The sequence below is a fragment of the Diabrotica virgifera genome, chromosome 8 (assembly GCF_917563875.1).
Source record: "Diabrotica virgifera virgifera chromosome 8, PGI_DIABVI_V3a".
NCBI classification, from domain to species: Eukaryota; Metazoa; Arthropoda; class Insecta; order Coleoptera; family Chrysomelidae; genus Diabrotica; species Diabrotica virgifera.
The window spans coordinates 23,153,173-23,177,564 of NC_065450.1; positions in this window are offsets into that span (position 1 = coordinate 23,153,173).

Consider the following 24,392-nt stretch of genomic DNA (forward strand, 5'->3'; position numbering starts at 1 on the left):
CTCCAGATCTTCTCTGACTGCATTTTTCCACTTTTTTCTAGGCTGTTCTACAAACCTTCTCCGATCTGGCCTTTCCCAAAACACATTATTGATTGGCCTTCATATTATCGGACTATATTTCCATTCTCGATTAGACTCGAAATTCGAACTCGTTATTGTATCTGCGCCTCCAATCGTTTGTCACGCTATCATTCGAAGGAGTTTACGTTCCCACACCAGCAATTTATTTAATTTTCTTTTTGCTAGCGTCCATGTTTCGCTTCTATCCGCGACTGCTGGTCGTATTATGGTCTTATATACCTATCTAGAATTTAGCACCTCGTGAGAGAAAATTCTCGTGACAGATTTAAAAATAATATGGTCATATTGAACATACCTCTTTTGTCATTTATCAATATACAGCTTACTGGTTTGTTACATAAAAGCCCTACCATTTTTCTAATAAAATGTGGATGCTTTTGATAACTAAGTTTATTCATAATGGCTCTACAAACCTTCGTGGGCCTTGGCCTGCTTCAAGAGGTCATTTCATTCGTCATATCAAATGTTTTTCTTTTCCACCTTTCACCCAAAAAAGATAAATAACTCAACAAATATGGACTGTTGCAACTCATGATCCACTCCATTGATCCTATGCATGATGGTCAGTATGCTGGTAGTTCATGTAATTTTGAATTCTATTAATTTGTCATAGTTTTGATGTTATTCGGTGTTTGTTAAAATCAGTTCATCTTGTTCATATCTTTATATGTTTAAATACAAGGAGTAACCTGTCATGTGCCTTATTAAGATCATTGTACATAAAATTAGTGGGTCTAAGAAAGCTTGGTTTTGGGCTACAGTATTTTAGGTTTTGAAAAATAATACCTATTTTTGTTTAAAATTTATAAATCTGTTCATATTTCCAACACCTCTTTTGCCATTCATTAATTGAAAACCTAGAAGTTATTACATGAAAGCCTTCTTCACATTTGTCTAATACAATGTGGGTGATTTTGATAACTAAATTTAGTCATCATTATCATTATGGCTCTACAGCCTTTCCTATGCCTTGGCATACTGCAGAACTTCCTTCCATTCGTCCCTGTCGGATACCATTTTTCTTCATCCTCTAATGCCAACTGTATTGATATCCATTTCCACGTCGTCAAGATAATTTAGTCTAGGACTTCCTCGAGTTCTACATTCTACTGGATGTAGAACTCGAGTCATAATACTATCAAGATGTAGCGACGTTGAAGCAGAAGTAAGAGAACAGAAAACAAGAGCAACAAAAATAGCTGGATGTCTATACAATACAACAAGAGGTAATAAAAACATTGATACTGAGGCTAAATTGAGAATATCCAAAGCTACTATTAACTCTATAATGACCTAAACCGCAACGACTAAAACCGCAAGAAACAACAAAAACCAAAAGATTGCTTGAAACAACAAATGAAGGTGCTTCTTGGAAAAGCTGGAAAGACTCTTCTAGACAGGGAAACAAGTGAAAATATAAGGAATAGATGTGGTGTAGACGATATCAACGATTGGGTGCTAACAGGAAAAAGAGTGGAATGAGCATATTAACAGAATGGAAGAAAGAAGAATGGTGGTGAGAAGGAAGAAAAAGAAACATTTTACAACTAAAAATAAAAAAATAAACCTACTGTTTAAAAAAGGCAAGAAATAACAGCCAAAAACTACTAAGGTTTCAACATATTAACTATCACTCGAAAACTTAAAACTAAAATTTTGAACGAATAAATTAGAGGAGAAGTTGAAAATGGCAGATGAAAAAATAAGGTTTTGTTACTGGAAGATCCTATACAGATGCAATATTCATTATAAATGAAATTACCTACATTTTGTTAGAGTAGAACACATCATAATTTATGTTTGACCGATATGAAGAAAGCATACCAGAGAAAAATAACATATGTAATAAGGCCTAAGAGGCCTAAACCAAAATTGACCATTTTTGCAATATATCAATAAAAGCAGCAACATTAAATCTTCGGTTAACAAGGGTCTACAAAACCTACTTCTATATTTGGCTAAATGACGCTACATAATTTGTAGCGCCATCCCATAAGCATAATGGACATACGAATGCAAAGATTGCATTTTTCTCAAAACTTCGTTTTTGTTGATTTTAGGCCACTGTTGATCTGAGCGCCTCATTTTATATTTTGTAAAATAAAGAAATTTCTTTGGACAACATAAAATCCAGTGAAAACATCTATCAAAATAACAAGAGATGGAAATCATGACAGATTGACTTATGGAACTTAAGGAAAAAGGAAATTACGAAAAAAAAAATTAAGAAAATTACAAACTTACGGAACCTCAAAACATGAGGAATGGAATACGACGGGATTCATCAAGCTGAATGCGGTTCAATTTAGTCATGGATAAAATTATCGAAACCGTCACTAAAGGAAAAGTAGACACAGTGGAGAGCACATCAGTCAGAATTCTCTGTTATACAGATGCACTACTTATACAGAGAGGAGCAAAATTATGGAATAAATTAATTTTCTCTAAAATGGACGATTTTGAAAATAAATCCCGAAACAGGTCGATTTTTATTTTTAAATTATAATTTTTTGGCGTATATATCCCACTAGCGACGTCCGTCATACATCTGGGCGTGATGACGTAATCGATGATTTTTTTAAATGGAAATAGCGGTCGTGGAGTACCTCATTTGAAAGGCTGTTCAAGTCTATATTTAGTAATATAACCATCAACAACATTATTTGTACAGGGTGGAACAAAATAATAATTTTTCAATTAATTGACGCAAAAAGAAGAATGTATGTAATGTATTTATTTTAAAATAGATTTTACCGCTGTCAGAAAATAATAAAATTATTTATTTGGCACATAAACATTGCTTTCCGCTTAAATTAAATGTTCAAACTGCCAAGAGTACCAATGGCCGTAGTTGTTGAGATACTATATGTAAATAAAGAAAATAAAAAAACTTCCAAGAGGCTGGCGGGAGGCTGTTTGAAACTTAATTTAAGCGAAAATCAATGTTTATTTGTGAAATAAATATTTTTTTGTATTTTCTGAGAGCAATAAAATGTATTTTGTGTTAAATAAATGATATGCATTGTTCTTTTTGCTTCAATTAATTTAAATTAAAAATATATTTTTTGCCACTCTGTATAAATAATGATGTTAGTGTTTATACTACTGAATAAAGGATTGAACAATCTTTCAAATGAGATACCACACGACCCCTATCCCTATTTAAAAAAATCATCGATTACGCCCTGATGGATGACGTCAATAGTATGATATATGCCAAAAAATTTAAAGTTAACAATAAAAATCGACTTGTCTCGGGATTTATCTCCAAAATCGTCCATTCTATACTAAATTTAAATTCAAGATGCAGTAAAAATAAACAAACCAACACACATTAATGCTACTAGGAGCACTCCCGAATCATAATTTTCTTCTTATGGTGCCTATCCGTTACGGATGTTGGACACTAACATGGCTATTCTGACTTTGTTGACTGCTGCCCTGAAAAGTCCGGAAGTGGTTAAATTAAACCATTTTCGCAGGTTATGCAGCTAGGATATTCTTCTTCGTCCTCTTTTCCCATGCACTTTACCTTGAAGTATGGTCCGAAGTAGGTCATACCGTTGTTCATTGCACATTATATGGCCCAGGTATTCCAGTTTGCGACGTTTTATGGTTACGACTAGTTCGCGCTCTTTACCCATTCTATGTAGAATTTCTTCGTTGGTAACTCTGTCTATCTAGGAAATCCTCAACATGCGTCTGTAGCACCACATCTCAAATGCTTCTAGTCTCTTCAGTGATGCTTCAGTTAAGGTCCATGACTCCTCGCCATATAAAAGAAAGGAGAATACGTAGCATTTTAGGAAACGAACTTTTATTTCCAATTTTATATCGTGGTTGTTAAAGATTTTTTTCATTTTGACGAAAGCTGATCTTGCCTTCTCGATCCTTATCTTAATTTCTGTCGATTGGTCCCACTGTTCATTTAAGTTTGCACCCAAATAACAAAAGTTGGTGATTTGTGTTATTGGTTGTTGGTTAACTAGTAATTGACCAGGCGGTATCCTGTTTTTGCTTATAACCATGTATTTGGTTTTTTTGATGTTAAAATCAATCCCAAACCTGCTACTTACTTCTGCCACCCTGGAGACAAGTGTCTGCAGACTTTCAAGACTGTCTGTAAAAATGACAGTATCATCAGCGTATCTTATGTTGTTCAATCGTTCTCCGTTTATAAGTATTCCCTTGTCTATGTCCGTTAGCGCTAGGTTCATAATGTGCTCTGAATATGTATTGAACAATAATGGGAACAATATACATCTCTGTCGCACACCTCTTTTATCTTTATGTCGTCTGTTAACTGATCCCCTACTCTAACAGCTGCAGTTTGTTCGTAATAGATATTGTTTATTATACGGCGATCTCTGCTGTCTAGACCAATTGAATTTAATATTTTTATCAGTTCGTCATGTTTTATTCTATCGAACGCTTTCTGGTAATCAACAAAACACACATATATATCACAATTCACGTCTCTACATCTTTGAAAGAGAACTTGTATTGCAAAAAGTGCCTCTCGAGTACCCAATGCATCCCTAAAGCCGAATTGTGTATTTGTCATGTGTTCTTCACACTTTTTATTATATTCTTCTATGTATTATTTTTAAAAAAGTTTTCAGGAGATGGCTCATAAGGCTTATTATTCGATAATCTTCACATTTTTTGGCATTGGGCTTTTTTTGGATTGTTAAAAAAGTTGATCTTAGCCACTGTTGGGGTATTTTTCCACTTTGGTATATATTGCTGAAGATCAAGATAAGTCTTTTTACTAAATTCTGAGTAGAACTCATCTGGTCCTGCGGCTTTTCCCTCCTTAAAGTTGTTTATAGCAGCTTCTACTTCCGCTTCGAGAATAGGTGGTCCGGTATCGTCATTTTTATTTTGTGTGAAAGTGACATTCCTATCGTCTTCAAATGTTGTTGTCGTTGTTTTTGTTTCTCCAATATCAACTATTGGATTTCCTTGAGCGTCTGTTAAGTGTCCCGGCCTTTTTGATAGATAATTTACAATGCATAAACTTTGGAAATCATGATTTGCGATTTACAATGTATATACATCGTAAATTATGTTTCGGGAGTGCTCCTAGTAGCATTTAACCTGTCTTGGTTTGTTTATTTCTGTTACATCTTGAATTTAAATTTAGTATAGAGAAAATGAATTTATTCCATAATTTTGCGCCCAACTATATAATATATCAAGATGAGGATAGCCTACAAAGACTAGTTGACTGATTTAATTTAAATTCAAATATAACAAAAAAATATTAATCCGTATATATAACCAACCAAATGTAAATTAGGAATCGATGTCATCATTATTGAATAAGGAATACAAGTAAAATACATCCTGGAGTGGGACTCCGTGTAATATAGTATTCTATTGGAGAATATATTGTAATATTTCTACATAGAAACGAAACGACCAAAATAATCGCATTCACGTGACAATATCAATTCGGAGTGCCGAAGCACGCCAAAGCTATAGAAACTTTTCTACATGTAGTATATTACATTGCACAGGGTCCAGCTGCAGAGTATATTCTCTAGCTATGGAGATCTGAGGAGAGAAATAAAAGATCAAGTGCAAAACCAATAGACTAACATGATGTTTGATTACACTTATGGTGAAACTAATATATTAAGCCTGAGAGTAAATTAAGAATTTATAAAATCAGTATACAACCAAGTACGATATTAGTCCAGGGCGCATCTGTTTTGAGATGGACGTTGAGAGGCGACTCATATTTTTTTGCAGAAATTGCTTGGTATTAACTCATATAATAATAATTGAGTTATCCTCCCACTCAAAAAGGTCCGAAACATTGTTTAAATAATCAAAATGTCAAAAAATGAAGAAAAAATTCGATTTTTTTCTTCGTTTTTCGATTATAACTTTAAAAGCATTCACTTTCGAGAAAAGTTGGACTGACATAAAAGTTGCATAATTAGATTTCCTACAATATAGGATTGGTTGAAAATTTTAAAAGTTGTCACCCTTGTTGCAAAATAGCAATAATTGCGAAGAAACCATAAAAAAAGCAAGTATTCGCATTTTACGTTTTTCAACCATTTATTCTACACTTAGGACGTTCATATTTTACCCAAAAAATCCTTATGATACAGTAAAATAATACTGTAAATTATCTTACTGATCATTAAGATCGGTTCAAAAGATTTTGCAAAATAAATTTTGCAATCTAGCTTTCGCAAAAAAATTTATTTTTTCAAAATGTTACAGGACTGAAAATAAAGCATAATTTTAAAGTTGAATTTTTTTAAGTATAGAAGAATATTGTACCTTTCATTTGAAATTTGCAAAATTAAAATCGGTTAACTACCACGGCGTCAGAAATTTTTTTAAATAAACATTAATTTTTGGTGCTACGCGCAGGATAGCGGTGTTCTATTAACACAAGTTGATTTCCATCAAAATTTCTTCCAATTTGTATTATTTTCTTATTCTATATTTTGTTGTATTTTAACATTTTATTTCCACAAAAATCAAACTAATTTGATGATTGTTCGTGAAATATTTTTGAAACAATTGCATATGTTTAAAAATAATGAACTTTTATTTTCTAAGTTAAAATATATGAACAAAGAAAGTTTTTGCTAAAAAAATTGTTATTTAAATGGACCGAGTATGTGTTTTTATTTTGCAATAAACATATTTATTTATTAATGTCGAAATGTACTAAAAATTAAAATTTATCAATCATTATCAAAGGTCATTGGAATGCCCAATCAGAGCCAACGTATCCGCTGTCCTGTGCTTAGCACCAAAAATTAATGTTTATTTAAAAAAATTCCTGACGCCGAGGTAGTTAACCGATTTTAATTTTGCAAATTGCAATAGAAAGGTGCAATATTCTTCTATACGTAAAAAAATCATTTTGCTGTCTCCTTTATTTGCAGTCCTGCAACATTTTGAAAACATGATTTTTTTTGCGAAAGCTGGATTGCAAAATTTATATTGCAAATTCTGTTAAACCGATCGTAATGAAATTCACAGTATTGTTTTATTATAGCATAAAGTTTTTCTTGGTGAAATATGAAGGTTTCAAATGTAGCATAAATGGTTGAAAAAGGTATAATGCGGATACTTGTATTTTTATGTTTTTTTCGCAATTATTACTATTTTGCAAACAAGGGTGACAATTTTTTAAATTTTTAACTACTCTTTTATTGTAGTTTTAATTAACGAAGATAAAAATCGAATTTTTCCTTCATTTTTTGACATTGTGATTATTTAAACAATGTTCCGGACCTTTTTGAGTGGGGGATAACTCAAATATTATTATATGAGTTATTTTCCAGCAATTTCTGCAAAAAAATATGAGTCACCTCTCAACATCCAAATGCACTAATATTTTTACAGATGCGCCCTGATACATACAAAGCAAGCAACACCCGACAGAATCACGACAGAAAACTTATTAGAGACGGTAAATATCAGAATATTGAAAATGATTAGAGAAAATACTTCGAGAGACCGAAAAAAGAATAACAACTGAAGACTATAGTATATTTTACAAAGGCTTAGACTACTCAGTGCTAAAAAAGGACTACAATAATTACACAAGTAACATAGAGAATACCAGACTGGTCAAAATAATAAGAGATAAATCACCAAACGATAGAAATATCGACCGATCGCGCCAAAGATGGAGTGACACTCTTATCTTTTTCTTCATTAGCTTTTCCTCTTTCAGGGGTCTCGGTCACTTACTTTTCTTCGCCACTCATTTCTGTCTATCGTGTCTTCTTCACTTAAGGCTTTCTCTTTCAAGTCATCTGCCAAAAATCTTGTCATTATCTTCTCGGTTTTCCTCTATCTCTCCTTTCATCAACTTCTAACAACTCTACGTCTAACGTGACCAAGAAGATGTTACGCTCTTTAGTCCAGGGCGCATCTGTTGAGATGGACGTTGAGGGGTGACTCATATTTTTTTGCAGAAATTTCTTGGAATTAACTCATATAATAATAATTAAGTTATTTTCCCACTCAAAAATGTGCGGAACATTGTTTAAATAATCAAAATGTCAAAAAATGAAGGAAAAATTCGATTATTTTCTTCCTTTTTGATTATAACTTTCAAAGTGTTCACTTCCGAGAAAAGTTCTACTAATATAAAAGTTGCGTAATTAAATTTCCTACAATACAGGATTAGTTACAAATTTTAAAAATTATCACCCTTGTTGCAAAATAGCAATATTTGCGAAAAAACCATAAAAAACAAGTATTTGCCTTTTACGTTTTTCAACCATTGATGCTTCAATTATGATCTTCATATTTCACCCAGAAAAACTATATGACATGATAAAACAATATTGTAAATTTCATTAAGATCAGTTGAATAGATTTTGCAAAATAAATTTTGAAATCCAGCTTTCGCAAAAAAATTCATTTTTTTTTCAAAATGTTGCAGAATACTGTATCAGAATATAGAAGAATACTGTATCTTTCATCTGTAATTTTTAAAATTAAAATAACTTAACTACCACGGCGTCAGGAATTTTTTTAAATAAACATTAATTTTTGGTGCTACGTGCAAGACAGCGGTGTTCGATTCACACAAGTTGATTTCCACCAAAATTTCTTCCAATCTTTATCTAATATATTATTTTCTTACTCTATATTTTCTTGTATTTGAATATTTTAATTCCACAAAAATCAAACTAATTTGATTATTGTTTGTGAAATATTGTTTAAACAATTGCATACAGGGTGGGGCATTAGTGTGACAAAGTCCAATTACTCGCTTGTCGTAACAGATACAAAAAAAAGTTATTTACATAAAAGTTGGGGCACGGATAGGACCATAATTTAAAAATATTTTCAGATATACAGGGTCACCCATATTAACAGGGTGACACAAACTTATGTTTTTTTTAATGGAACACCCTGTATATTTTTACATTTTTGGATTCTACTCGATGTCTTCTTTCTCAAAATATGGAGTTTTGTAATATTATACGAGGTAGTTTAAAAGATAATTACGTTTTATTGTTAATTTCGGAGCAATATTCACACCCTGTAGAATTGTAGTGATTTCACATCAAAGTTTCTATTTATGGTCAAACGATTTTTAATATAGTCTACTATTGTTAAACATTAATAATAGAGCGAAAAGTATAATATTAATATACAGGGTTGGTCAAAATTCGGAATGAGTATTTTCTGAGTTTTCTTAAATGGAACACCCTATATTTTAGTATTCTAATGAAATGATATTTCATGGTACTTTCTTATTTCTTAAACATTCTCTATACCTAAGTGCTTTAATTTTTGAGTTATTCGTGATTATTTAAGCCAAACATTAATTGTAAAAAAAATTACGTGAAATTTTATTAGGTCGCTGTGCAAATATTCAATCAAAAATAATTTTTCAAAAAAAAAGTAGTTATTAATCTAGACTGATCCTTAATTTATTAATATTGGATGAGATATCCAAATACCTACGTAGTTAAAATTGTTGGTGCGTAAAATATGAATAAAAACATACAAGATTCTACCTAGTTGGCTATGACAATAAATTTGCTAAAACATTAGACATTATACTATTTTTATAGTTCCAGTTGCTTCGTTATCATTACTAATATTAATTTTTTTAATAATTAACTGATGAGTAATTGATTACAATGGTTTTTGTGCTAGGAGAGTATACAAAAAATGTGCTACTAGCAATAAGAATTTTTTATCAACAATTCCCTGATATACGAAACCCAAGCAGATAATCTTTTGAAATATTACTAAAACGGTTTCAACGGACTGGATATTTAAATTACCAGAAACCTGATCGAATAAAAACGATTGTAAATGAATAAAAGGAATTAAATGCAATCCATAGTGTAACTGAGGATCTGCATATTAGGAAGAACGTTGTTATTTTCTAACTATCTAGACGTAGACTGTTGAAATCGTTTTAGTGTACTTTCAAAAGTTTCTCTTCTTGGTTTTCGTCTATCAGGGAATTGCTGATGAAAAATTCTTATTGCTAGTAACACATTTTTGTTATACCCTCCTAGTACAAAAATTCTTTTGATCAATTACTCATTAGAAAAATTCATATTAGTAATGGTAACAAAGCAATTGGAACTGTAAATATAGTATGTCAAATGTTTTAGCAAATTTATTGTCATAGCCAGCTAGATAGAATCTTGTATCATTTTATTTATATTTTACGCACCAACAATCTTAACTACGTAGGTATTTGGATATCTCATTCAAAATTAAAAAATTGAGGATCAGTCTAGATTAATATCTACTTTTTTTCGAAAAATTATGTTCGATGGGATATCTGCACAGCCACCTAATAAAATTTCACGTAATTTTTGTTGCAATTATTGTTTGCATTAAAGAATTACGAATAACTCAAAAATTAAAGCACTTAGGTATAGGGAATGCTTAAGAAATAAAAAAGTACCATGCAATATCATTTCATTAGAATACTAAAATACAGGGTGTTCCATTTAAGAAAACTCAAAAAATACTCATTCCGAGTTTTGACCAACCCTGTATATTAATATTAATCTTTCCGCTATATTATAAGTGTTTAACAACAGTAGACTGGATTAAAAATCTTTTGACCATAAACAGAAACTTTGATGTCAAATCAGCACAATTCTACAGGGTGTGAATATTGCTACGAAATTAACAATAAAACGTAATTATCTTTTAAACTACCTCGTATAATATTACAAATTCCTATATTTTGAGAAAGAAGACGTCGAGGAGAATCCAAAACTGTAAAAATATGCAGGGCGTTCCATTTAAAAAAACATAAGTTTGTATCACCCTGTCAATACGGGTGACCCTGTATATCTGAAAATATTTTTAAATTATGGTCCTATCCGTTCCCCAACTTTTATGTGAATAACTTTTTTTCATATCTCTTACGACAAACCAGTAATTGGACTTTGTCACACTAATGCCCCACCCTGTATGTTTAAAAATAATAAACTTTTATTCTCTAACTTAAAATATATGAAAAAAGAAAGTTTTTGTCAAAAAAGTGTTATTTCAAAGGACAGAGAATGTGTTTTTATTTTGCAATAAACAAATTTACATATTTATATTTAAATGTACTAAAAATTAAAATTTATCAATAATTATCAAAGGTCATTGGATTGCCCAATCAGAGCAAACTATCCGCTGTCCTGCGCGTAGCACCAAAAAAATAATGTTTACTTAAAAAAATTCCTGACGCCATAGTGGTTAACCGATTTTAATTTAGCAAATTGAAAATGAAAGGTACAGTATTCTTTTATATGTAAAAAAAATTCAACTTACTGTCTCCTATATTTTCTGTCCTGCAACATTTTGAAAAATGGATTTTTTTTGCGAAAGGTGGATTGCAAAAGTTATTTTTGCAAAATCTATTGAACCGATCTTATTGATATTCACAGTATTGTTTTCTTATATCATATAGTTTTTTTGATAAAATATGAAGGTCCTCAGTGTAGCATAAATGGTTAAAAAACGTAAAATACGAATACTTGTTTTTTATCGTTTTTTCGCAATTATTGCTATTTTGCATCAAGGGTGACAGTTCTTAAAATTTTTGACGAATACTATATTGTAGGCAATTTAATTACGCAACTTTTATGTCAGTACCACTTTTCTCGGAAATGAACACTTTTAAAATTATAATCAAAAAACGAATATAAAAATCGAATTTTTCCTCCATTTTTTGACATTTTGATTATTTAAACAATGTTCCGGACCTTTTTGAGTGGGAGGATGACACAAATATTATTATATGAGTTATTTTCAAGCAATTTCTGCAAAAAAATATGAGTCACCTCTCAACGTCCAAATGTACTAATATTTTTACAGATGCGCCCTGGTCTACTTTTCAGTACAAACAAATCGATAGTGTGACCAAGCATGCTTTCATTTCGTAATAATATAGACGAATTTCTTTTAATACCTGTTTAAGCACATGAGTGATACCACTTGCAAACGGCCAATTTTTGAAGACGTTCACAAAATTATAAACTTTTACATTCATAAATCAGTTCTTACAAAATTAATGTACATAGTGTTTTAAAAAAACATGTGCATGTGACTGCTGTTTTTATAATGTGTTCGATGCATGCGGTAATCCTCGATGATTTGTTATAAGATGGTATACTGTAGGATATGTTTGTCTAAATTCCATAAAATAGCTGGAAATTATTTTTAAACAACAGTTTTCAGTACAGATTTATAAGCTTAATTGTAATCGAGATTCAGATTAAAAAGTAAATGTTTTCTTTTAAATTATTTTTAAGATCATTTTAATTTTTAACATCGGACATGGGTTGTGGGAAAATTTTATTTAAGATCATTGTTAACAAAAACTCACAAAATAATAAAAAAAGTGAAAAAAAAAGGTGCACCAGTACTAACATAGTAACAACGAATCCAGATGAATATAAAAACAAAATGAAACGTAATTTTTTTGGTATATGCTGTGCAGGAACATTGTGGTTTCTTACTTCTGTCCCCGCAATACCTAGAAGTGCTCTTGATCAGCCTTTAGCACCGCAATGTCACTAGTCCACAAACTACAGTATGCGGCAAAATAAACAGTACTAAAATGAATATTGAAATGATTATGATTATTTATATATCGAGTATACATGATACAGCCTTACGCAAGTTCCCGATAAAACAGATGTTAAATATGTCCTCTGGCCAGTGGCGGATCTACGGGGAGGGAATATGAGGAAATTTCTCTCCCTAACAAGGTCCAAAATTAAAGAAAAAAAAATTGTTTAAACTTAAAAATATATACATATATAAGCTGACATGAAACTGAAACCACAGACTGACAAATTCAACCCAATAAGCATGCTAGTTAGGAAAATTAAGGGAACTTAATGCCTATAAGTTAATGTTTATGTCGTCTATGTAATCTGAGATTATATTTTTTATGTATTTTGTTTGGTTTTTCATTGGAAGCCCCCTTAAGGCAAATTTCCCCTCCCAAAGCAAACTTCTAGATCCGCCTCTGCCTCTGGCACGAACAAACCTTTAAGAGTTTTGATCGTCGTCCAAATATTATATTTTATCCCCATTCTGTGCAGGACTTATACGGCATTAGTAATTTACTGGGTCAACTCAGAATATGGGTATGAGACGCTGATAACACCAAATCTTGAAAGTCTTGAACCGATTCATAGTTGTCACAGTTAAATTTTAAATGATCTTATAACGAAACTAGAAGACTTTGAAATCTAGGTATATCGAAGAATACTACGAATAAGTTGGTGGATAGAGTTCGTAAAGTTGTTTTGCATCAGATGGGAAAAGTTACGGAAGTCGTCAGAACAGTTAAAATGGCAAACTTGAATATTTTGAACATGTTTTGTGACGCCAAGACAGATAAAATATACTTCATTTAATAATACAAGGCAATGTAGACGAAAGAAGTGGGCCAGGCCGAAGAAGAACGTCATGGTTTAGAAACCTGATCCTCTGGTTTAACAGATCCTCTGCATCCATTTTTCGAGCTGCTGTCAACACAATTAGTATAGCCAATTTAATGGTAATTTATAATCAAGCACGGCATTATCAAGAAGAACGAAAAATTTGGTGCAGAATATTGGAAAAATAAAACAAAAGTTTTAACTATTTACTGTTTTACTGTTTTTACTGTTTTAACTTGTTTGTCGATAAACCGGCTAATGGCATATTTCTCCTTAATATTGGCGGAGATTATATAGCACATTAGATTAAAGTACAGATTTTTTTGTAAATATATTAAAAGAAAACTGTTACGCCACTCAATGAGAGCAAAAACAGGATATTACCTCCGAATTCTATCCTACTGCATGGATTTTAATGAAAATATGGGAATATACTCTACTTATCTCCTAAATCAAAGTCTACCCTATGCCGACGTGCGCTTTTATTTTGGGGGTGGTTCCCACCCCTTCTGGGGGTTGGATTTTTTTTTGTCAAAATAACCACGAAACTGACTAGAGAATCTAATTCTAAGCAATAGCTGTTTTATATTTGTTTTTTAAAACTCGATACTTTTTGAGTAATTCGTGGTTGAAAATTTGCCATTTTCATTGAAAAATGGTATTTTTTCGGACGGTTTTTTACGAATACCTTAAAATTATGCATCTAACGAAAAAAACTACATACAAAATTTTTGTAGCTTATGAAAAATCAAAGAAATGTTTCTTCATAAATCTCCTAGTTATAATACAAAAAGAGATATGGTAGGTAAAAAGAGATTTTTTTGGTGCATGCTCAAATCGGTGTATTCAACTTAAAATAACGGAGAAATGGTCGATTCTAGGGGTATATTGATACCAATACCTTTTGTAGTGCTTTAAAACGAGCACTGTTAAATGTCATTTATTAAATGTCACTAAAAAATATTCCAAAAAATTAATCGACAACAAATAAAAATGCTAAATCCTCAGAAAGCTATGATTTGATAACAGGAGAATTACTTCAGAAGCTACCGAGAAAAGCATTGGTGTTATTAACAGTAATATACAACAGCATAGTACGTCTTCGCTACTTTCCAATACAATGGAAATTAGCTCAAGTTACTATGATTCCGAAACCTGGTAAACCCGCAACACAAGCAAATTCATATCGCCCGATAAGCGTACTCCCAATAATGTCGAAAGTATTAGAACGGCTACTATTACATAAAATCGAGCAAGTTGTCCCCATAAACGAAATTATACCACAACACCAATTCGGATTTAGACGTGAACACTCAACCATACAACAATGCCACAGAATAGTAAATATAATTAAAACAACTCTTGAAGAAAAAAAGTTTTGCGCTGGAGTGTTTCTCGATATACAACAGGCATTTGATAGGGTATGGCATCAAGGTCTCCTCTATAAACTAAAATTACACATGACAGACCAACTATACTTTATTCTAAAATCGTATCTGACTGACCGATATTTCCAAGTCAAAATTAAAGACAACTTCTCAAATTACCACATCATCCAATCTGGCGTACCACAGGGTAGCGTTCTCGGCCCATTTCTCTATCTGATATTTACAGCCGACGTTCCAACCAGAAATGATACCTTATTAGCTACTTTTGCCGATGATACGGGAATCTTAGCAGTGGATGTCGACCCTAATGTAGCATCACAAAAAGTTCAAAATCATTTAGACCAATTACAAAACTGGTTCAAGCGATGGAAAATAAATGTTAATGCCAGCAAATCAGTACAAATTACTTTTACAACCAGAAAATCTACATGTCCTCAAGTTTCTATAAATAATACTCCGATTCCCATCAAGCTAGTTGTCAAATACTTGGGATTGCATCTGGATGAAAAACTCATATGGAAAAAGCACATTAAAATTAAACGTAAACAATTAAATCTTAAACTAAAAAATATGAACTGGCTATTTAACAAGAAGTCTCAGTTATCTCTTGAAAATAAACTGCTTCTGTACAAAGCTATACTTATACCAGTTTGGTCTTACGGAATAGAACTATGGGGCTGCAGCAAACCTTCAAATACGAAGATACTCCAAACATTCCAATCCAAAATTCTCAGTATGATAAGTAAAGCTCCATGGTATGTATCCAACCAGACACTCCACAATGATCTGGACATCCCACTAATCAAGGACTTAATAAAAAATCGTTCAATAAAATATCAAAATCGCACCACTGACCACACCAACGACTTGATAAATAATTTATTCACCCAACCACTTGCTGAAAGAAGACTAAAGAGAATATGGCCAGACGACCTACCACAATAAAGAATAGTACTTAGAGAACCGTCACTGGATGGTACCTGTTTGCGCCAATATGAATATATATTTCATTTATTTTAATTCGGGAACGTTTTGGCAACACAGTTCTAAGTAAGCATAATCTTCTGTCCTTTATGTTAAGTCAGTCAGTCGTTAACAGACATACGGTCGGAACATATAGTACACTTTGACAATTTTAATTTGATTTTGTGTGTGTGTTTTCCGTGAGACAAATTGACGATACCAGACAACATATTTTCGGTAAGTTCCCTTCTTTTATCCCATCCTTCATTTTCCTTAATGCCACCGAAAATAGTGCTTCAACATTTAACAACACGAAGAAAATCTAAGAAAATCTCGGTAAGTTATTATTATTAAATATTTTCCATTTGGTTTTCCTAAAAGCCAAAACATAATTGGTCCTTCGAGCCGGATATTCAGCGTAGGTTTACAGTTTGCTTTGCTTAGTTTTGTATTATTAAATAATAATATTCTTATTTAGAAACAAATTGTTCGGTAAAATTTAATGTCGGCACGTATCGGAAAAAAAAACTCTGTGATAACTTTTTGCTGATTTTTGTATTTGTATCGTTTTTGTTTCTCGGAACAACTTGGGCTTCGGCCGTGAAAGAAGTTAGGTTTTTAAATATTTGCGGTGTTGTCAAACGTGAATATTTTTCGACTCAATCGGTTACGGAAAAATTCGGATGTATGAATAAAAATTATTTTGTAAACAAATACTAAATTTGATTCACGGTTCTAAACAAAATAAAGAGTTTGCATAATAACTGCCCGGAAGGCTTGTTTTTTAACAAATCTCTATAATTAATTAATTTTATTCAAAATTTATACTCAGACCTGGTTTGTTATATGCTACAGTTTTCTTAAAGTAGACTTTGTTTTTTTTCTGATTTTGCGGATTGATTTCAGTAACAATGACTACTTACGAAAGGCAATTTAAAATATTAACGGCTAAAAAAGAAACGCTTTATACAATCATTCAGACTTTATATGACTTATCGAAAAACTTAACTACGGATAACACCATTAAAAAATTCACAAACTTGTATCAGTCGATGGATTCGACAAGGACAGAAATTCTCAAAATTTTGGATGAAATCAACGCAGTCGGGTTTGACGTTGATGAAAACTATAAACCAGATTTTCAGGTGATGTCTGTTATTAACAAAATGTGTTGTGAAGCAAGGGCGGCTTATACAAAATTAAAAGCAAGCACCAATATTGTAAATCCAACTTTACAGCAAAGTACACAACAACAGTGTAATGTACACAGTCTTTTGCCAAAAATCACTATTCCAGATTTCCACGGAGAAACAAAGGAATGGGAAACTTTTTATTCGATTTACAAACCATTGGTACACGATAATTTCCAGCTGACGGATGCAGATAAGGCTCGGCTTTTGGTTTCACATTTAAAGGGATCGGCCCTTAGTATTTGTGCGGGAATAGCTACTTCTGGGGATAATTATGACACGTTATGGAAAGCTATTTTAGAAAAATAACATAATAAAAGGTTGTTAGCAAACACTTATTTACAACAAATTTTTAATTTTAAATCCTTGCAATCGGAATCTGAAAAAAATCTAAACAGTTTTTTAGAAATCTTTGACGCCTCGGTTAATGCCTTAAAAAAGTTGGATGTCCCGGATTTAACGGATTTTATTTTACTTTATCATGCACTCTCAAAACTGGACAGGGAAACGGTAAAATCTTTTGAAAATCACATGCGCGGAACGGTTATTCCTACTTACACGGATTTAATTAAATTTGTTAAGGATCAAACAAAAATTTTGCATAATAGTGACTCACAAGGGGATAGCTCCAGTGGCTATCATAAAAATAAAAATTCGAAATCATTTTTTGTAAGCCAGCATGAGAATAAAAACAATAACAGAATGCCTTTTTGTGTTTTATGTAAAAAATCGTCACATTTTTTGGGTAGGTGTGATAAATTTAAGGCTATGAATCCTACACAAAGGTACGATTTGGTAAAAAATAATAATTTATGCTTTCTGTGTTTTTCCCAGTCACATGGTGTAAGACAGTGCTTAAAAAGACCGTGTGCCCAGTGTGCCAAGAATCATCATTTTCTTTTATGCGCAGGAAAACCGGAAATAAGGGGTGCGAAGGAAAATAATCAAAATAATCAACCAAATTCTGGTGTCGGTATTCCAGAAACGGGTTCCAATAACCACAATTCGGGTTCAGTTAATTGTGCGTTTCAAAATTCTAGTTTTTTGAGTAGAAATCAGGAAAAAACGGTTCTATTAGCAACGGTAACGGTATGTGTGTTAAATAGTCCTTTACAAAATGCAACGGCGCGGTTTATTTTGGACAACGGTAGTCAGTGTAATCTTTTGACCACGGAATGTTGTAAAAAACTAGGTCTTAGATATACAAAAATTAATTCTTCGGTAAAAGGTTTGGGACAAAACTCTCAGTGGGTAAGGGGAGTAACGGACATTATTATCGCTTCGCGTTTTGATCAGACTAAAAAATACGATGTTCAAGCTTTAGTTATTGATCATATTACAGATAAATTGCCAAAAACGAAATTAAATTTGCAAACTTTATCGGAATTTAAAAATTTACAATTAGCGGACGATAAGTTTTTTGAACCTAAATCAATCGATGGCATAATCGGTGCGCAGTTTTTTCCTATTCTTTTCGGCGGTAATCGGATTTTGAGTTCTTCAGGTCTAGGGGCGGCTTTAGAAACAACGTTCGGGTATGTTATTATGGGTCAGGTGGATACGGAATATTCCACTCCCATAAATTTGCTCACTTTAAGGGAAGAAACATCGATTGAACAAATTTTGACAAAATTTTGGGAATTAGAGCAGGTTCCAAAACGGGAAATTCCGGATTTAGACGCTATAGAATGTGAAAATATTTATAAAACCACGGTTTCCAGGGATATATCGGGCCGGTTTACTGTTGCATTACCTTTTAAAAGTTCACCAAAAAATTTGGGAAATTCAAGGGTTTCGGCGGAAAATCGGTTAAAAACCTTGAAAAAACGGTTAACAAAATCGGACAGCTTGCGTGCGGATTACAATAAAATTATGCAGGATTTTTTGGATCAAGGATACTTAAAATTATTGGAAAAAGAAGATTGTGACTTATCCTATTATATTAGTCATCACCCTGTAATAAAATTAGAGAGTTTAAGTACACCTATACGTATCGTATTGGATGCATCTTGCCCTTCAGACAGTGATATCTCCTTGAATGATTTATTGCATAGCGGGCCTAAACTGCAGGCGGACATATGCACTTTATTAATAAATTTTCGGCTTTTTCCAGTAGCATTGAGTTCGGATTTAAAAAAGATGTTTTTACAAATAAAATTAGTACAAGATCACTGGCGGTTTCAAAGAATATTATGGAGATTTGATCCAAACGAGGAAATAAAAACGTATGAATTTACGGTGGTTGCGTTCGGTTTAAGGTCGTCACCTTTTTTAGCGCTACGGACGGTTCAGCAATTGATAAATGAAGATGGCAAAGATTATCCTTTAGCTAAAAAATATATTTCTTCGGGGCTATATATGGATGATTTTTTAACGAGTGTTCCGGACGAAATTGAAGCTAAAGAATTATATAATCAATCGGTAAATCTCTTCAAAGGTGGTTGTTTTGACTTAGTTAAATGGTCGACTAATTTGGACAATTTGTTATCAGAGATTCCGCTGGAAAAACGTTTACAAAATTCGGTTACATTTAAATCGGAGACTAAAGTTTTAGGGATGCAATGGGATCCGCAGAGGGATGTTTTGAACTATAGGTTAACCACCCCCGATAAAAATTGTACAAAACGTAAGATTTTATCTCTTACTGCAAAATGTTATGATCCTATTGGTCTGATTGCTCCATTTATTTTGCATTTAAAGTTAATGATCAGGGAGTTATGGCAACTAAAATTGGGTTGGGATGACTCACCCCCGGATACGATTAAAAAATCATGGGAAAAGGTATGCAATGAATGGCAAGATTTTTCAAAATTTGAGGTCCCTAGACATGTAGGAGCCATGAGGGATGTTCCGATTATGATTTTGGGGTTTGCGGATGCAAGTCAAGACGGTTACGGTGGGGTAGTTTATTTAAGGGTTGTAAATTCTAGCGGTGAAGTGAGTGTGAGACTGGTTGCTGCAAAATCGAGATGTGCACCTTTAAAAAAGACCATGACCATTCCGAAGCTAGAATTATGCGCGGCTTTGTTGTTATCATCTTTGCTGAAATTAATATTTGAAAATTATAGCAAACTTACTCATATTTCACAACTAGTTGCGTATTCTGATTCGACCACGGTGGTGAGTTGGTTAACTTCGGCAAATACCAAAGATATTTTTGTAGCTAATCGAGTGCAGCAAATTAAAGAAAACCTTCCTAATATTTCATGGCAACATATTGAAGGTAAAAATAATCCCGCGGACTGCTTGTCAAGAGGGTTGACACCCTCGCAATTAATAAATCATGAACTTTGGTTACAAGGTCCTAGTTGGATAAAATTACGGGAATCGGACTGGCCTTCTTCAATATTAGAATCGGATATTTCGGAGGTTAAGGTTTTGGTTATTGAGGAGGAGAAGCAGGGTGAAAAAATTCATCCCTTACTTGAATTGGTTGAACGTCATTCTAGCTGGCATAAAATTTTACGGATTACGGTTCGGGTTTTAATGTTGTTAAAATTAATTCCTGTGCAAAAATTAATTACGGCTACTGCGCTAAGAACAGCAGAATGTTATTTAATTCAGTTAATTCAGTTAAAACATTTTGAAACTGAAATAAAAATGATAAAAGAAAACAAACAATGTAAAACACAGCTTAAGAAATTACGGCCATTTTTACAAGACGGTTTACTTATGGTGGGGGGACGACTTAATAATTCATCCCTTAGTTTTTCGGGAAAACATCCACTAATTTTACCGGGAAAAGAAACGTTAGTTGAACGGATTGTTGATTTTTATCATATAATTTATATGCATACGGGGGCATATTTGCTTGAAGCTTTATTGCGTCAAAAGTATTGGATTCTTGGGGCAAGAAATCTTATAAGAAATCGGGTTTTTAAATGCAATCGTTGTTTTAGAAATAAACCGAAAATTTTGACACCGCTCATGGCAGATTTACCGGTATCGAGGGTTACTGCTACTAAACCCTTTTTACACGTAGGGGTTGACTATTTTGGGCCAATAAATATTACATTAGGTAAAAAACGTAATGCGGCGGTTCATAAATCGTATTGTTTATTAGCGGTTTGTTTAAGCACAAAAGCGGTTCATTTAGAATTGGTGAGTTCTTTAAGCACACCACATTTTATGCAAGCATTTAAAAGACTTTTAGCAAGAAGGGGCCCATGCAAGGTTTTGTATTCTGATCAGGGATCATCTTTTGTTTGTGCGAAAACGGTTTTAAGTGAAATTAATCGGTTTGCTAGTTCGGAAGAATATCAAAATGCACTGTTATGTGAATTAAATTTGAACGGTGTGGAATGGAAATTTATAAGTCCACAAAGTCCGAGTCACGGGGGTCTTTGGGAAAGTAATGTAAAGAGCGCTAAGTCGCATCTCTATAAGGTCATAGGGGATCAGTTGTTAACATATGAAGAGTTAAATACTCTATTAATTCAAATAGAGGCAATCTTAAATTCGAGACCTCTTTGTCGTCGACCAACTGATTCATCTCAAATATCGGTATTAACTCCATCACATTTTTTAAATTTAACACCGTTAGGAAGTTTGCCGGCCGACGATTTAACAGATTTAAATATAAACCGGTTAGATAGGTTCCAGTTAATCGATCGAATGGTGCAAGATTTCTGGAAAAGGTGGCGTTTGGAATATTTGACTACCTTACAAACTAGAGAAAAATGGAATATAGATTTGCCTAATGTTAAAATCGGAACGGTTGTTATTTTAAAGGTAGACAATGTACCTACACTTTGTTGGCCGTTGGCCATTGTTACTGAGGTTCATCCGGAGTTGTTAGTTGTCATCCGTAAAGACGGAGTTGTTAGAAATGTTACTGTAAAAACTTCGAAAGGGACATTTACACGACCAGTTTTGAAGTTATGCCCTCTTCCGAATCAATAAATTTACAGTAATATCTTTTGTATATAGTTATAGGTATTTTTCATTAGAATTTATTTATTTTTTTTCGATTTTTTTTTGAGTTACGGTAATTAACTCTGAAAATTTTGGTATATTAATTTTTGCCTGGTCCTTTGAGTATTTATTTGGAACTAGTTTTTTTTATTGTGTTTTCGGCACAAATTGCATACAGATTTGGCTGAAAAATGGGTTTTTCAGGGCGGGGGCTATAACTCACGTTAATTTACTTTCAGACTATTTACTTATTACTTTGTGTTTAGAGTAGATTGTAAAAATGCAGTTTATAAAAAAAAATTGATCACTAATATATTTTAAGGAACAATGAGAAGTATATTTAATTCCTTATCCACAAGAATTTAAATGCATCGTTTTGCTTCAACAATACCTTTTGATATAGTGTTATTTCTATATTCAAAAAGTTAGACGAATTTAAAATGAATGTTTTTGAAAAAAAGATCAAATCATAGAGCGCATTTTTAAATTTTCTTAAAAATCTTTCTTTTTCTCTATGTAACTCGAAACTGATAAATATATAATATAATAATGAAGGAAAAACAAATTTGTTATCTGAAAAACCCTTCATTTTTGTACTGTATTTTTCACTTATCATATAAAAAACTAAGTTCGAAAATTTAAAAATGCGCTCTATAATTTGCCCTTATTTTTTTCAAAAACCATTCATTTTAAACCCGTCCAACTTTTTGAACATAGAAATAACTCTATAACAAAAGGCATTGTAAAAGGAAAACAATGCATTTAAATTCTTGTGGATGAGGAGTTAAATATACTTCTCATTGTTTTCTTAAAATATATAAATGATCAATTTTTTTGCACCATATCTCTCCTAATTTAAATGTAATCGACATTTAACAATGCTCATTTTAAAGGTCTTTAAGCGCTACAAAAGGTATTGGTACCATTATAATACCCCTAGAATCTACTACTTTTCTGTTATTATAAGCTGAATATATCCGATCTGAGCATGCACCAAAAAAATCTTTTTTACCTACCATATCCCTTTTTGTGTTAAAACTAGAAAATTTATGAAGAAATGAATCTCTATTATTTTTCATATGCTACAAAAACGTTTTATATAGTTTTTTTTCATTAGATGCATAATTTATAAGCTATTTGCAAAAAACCGTGCGAAAAAGTACCATTTTTCAACGAAAATGGCAAATTTTCAACCACGAATTACTCAAAAAGTATTAAGTTTAAAAAAAAATTATAGAACAGTTTTTGCTTAGAATTAGGTTCTCTAGCCACTACTGTGGTTATTTTGATCAAAAAATTCTCCAACCACCAGAAGGGGTGGGAACCACCCCCAAGATAAAAGCGTATAGGATAAAAGCGTAAACCCAATAGGATCTAGGGTAGACTTTGTTTCTTGAGTTATTCCCTACTTACAGTGAAAATATCAAGTACATTGATGCAGTGGGATGGAATTTGGAGCCAAATACCCTCACTGACTGCACTATGTGGTTTTTGTGTTTTATTTGAAAACTCTACTTATATAAAATGTATGATTCACAGAATACTATAATTTTTAATAATTACACAGTTAAAATATAACAAAGAAAGGACAAAAACAAAGAGCGTAAAGAATCTCATTCATATTATTATTCATCAAATCCATTAAAATTAAACGCAAAAAATACTTATATACCCTATTCCACGAACATACGACTGTTTTGGATTATTTCGACAACGAATATTTTACTGTGCAAAATAAGAAGAACGAAAGTAAATTGCAAATTAAATTGTTGTTTATTGGAATACTTATTAGCACAATTTACTTTCGTACTTTCTATGTTGCACACTAAAATATTCGTTGTCGCGATAAACCAAAACAGTCGTATATTCGTGGAATGGCCCATAAATATAAATATACTAATCTACGACACTTCAAAGTTTTGTTCTGTAGTTTTGTATGCAACTTGTATATTTTGTATGTAAATACTTTATTTATTAAAAACTAACTGTGCTGTTATATTAAAATGGGACACAGAATTGTGCGATTGTGTACTGGTTTACATATTGGCATAAGAACAGTTCTTTTCACGAAAAAAAAGAAGTACAAATTAATCAAACATTTAATACACAACTCATACCTAAGTTATAACCTAATACCACTAAGTCAATAGGGAAAAACACGAAAAAATGTTCTACAGGGTTTTGAAGGTTTTTAAAAGTAGATGAGGGATAACTGATACAAATGGGGGTTTTTGCATGTATCTCAATTATACCTACATATATAGGGTGTCAATTTGAAAAGTTACCTCCCCCTATAATTTGGTCCCTATAGACAATATAAAAATATACAAAAACACGTCAAATTTATTTGTGAAGGGGACATTTTATAGACCAGTTTTCAACTAAATTACACTAACCCTCTAGCGGGGGCGGACACAACCCCCAAAATCTTTAATGGA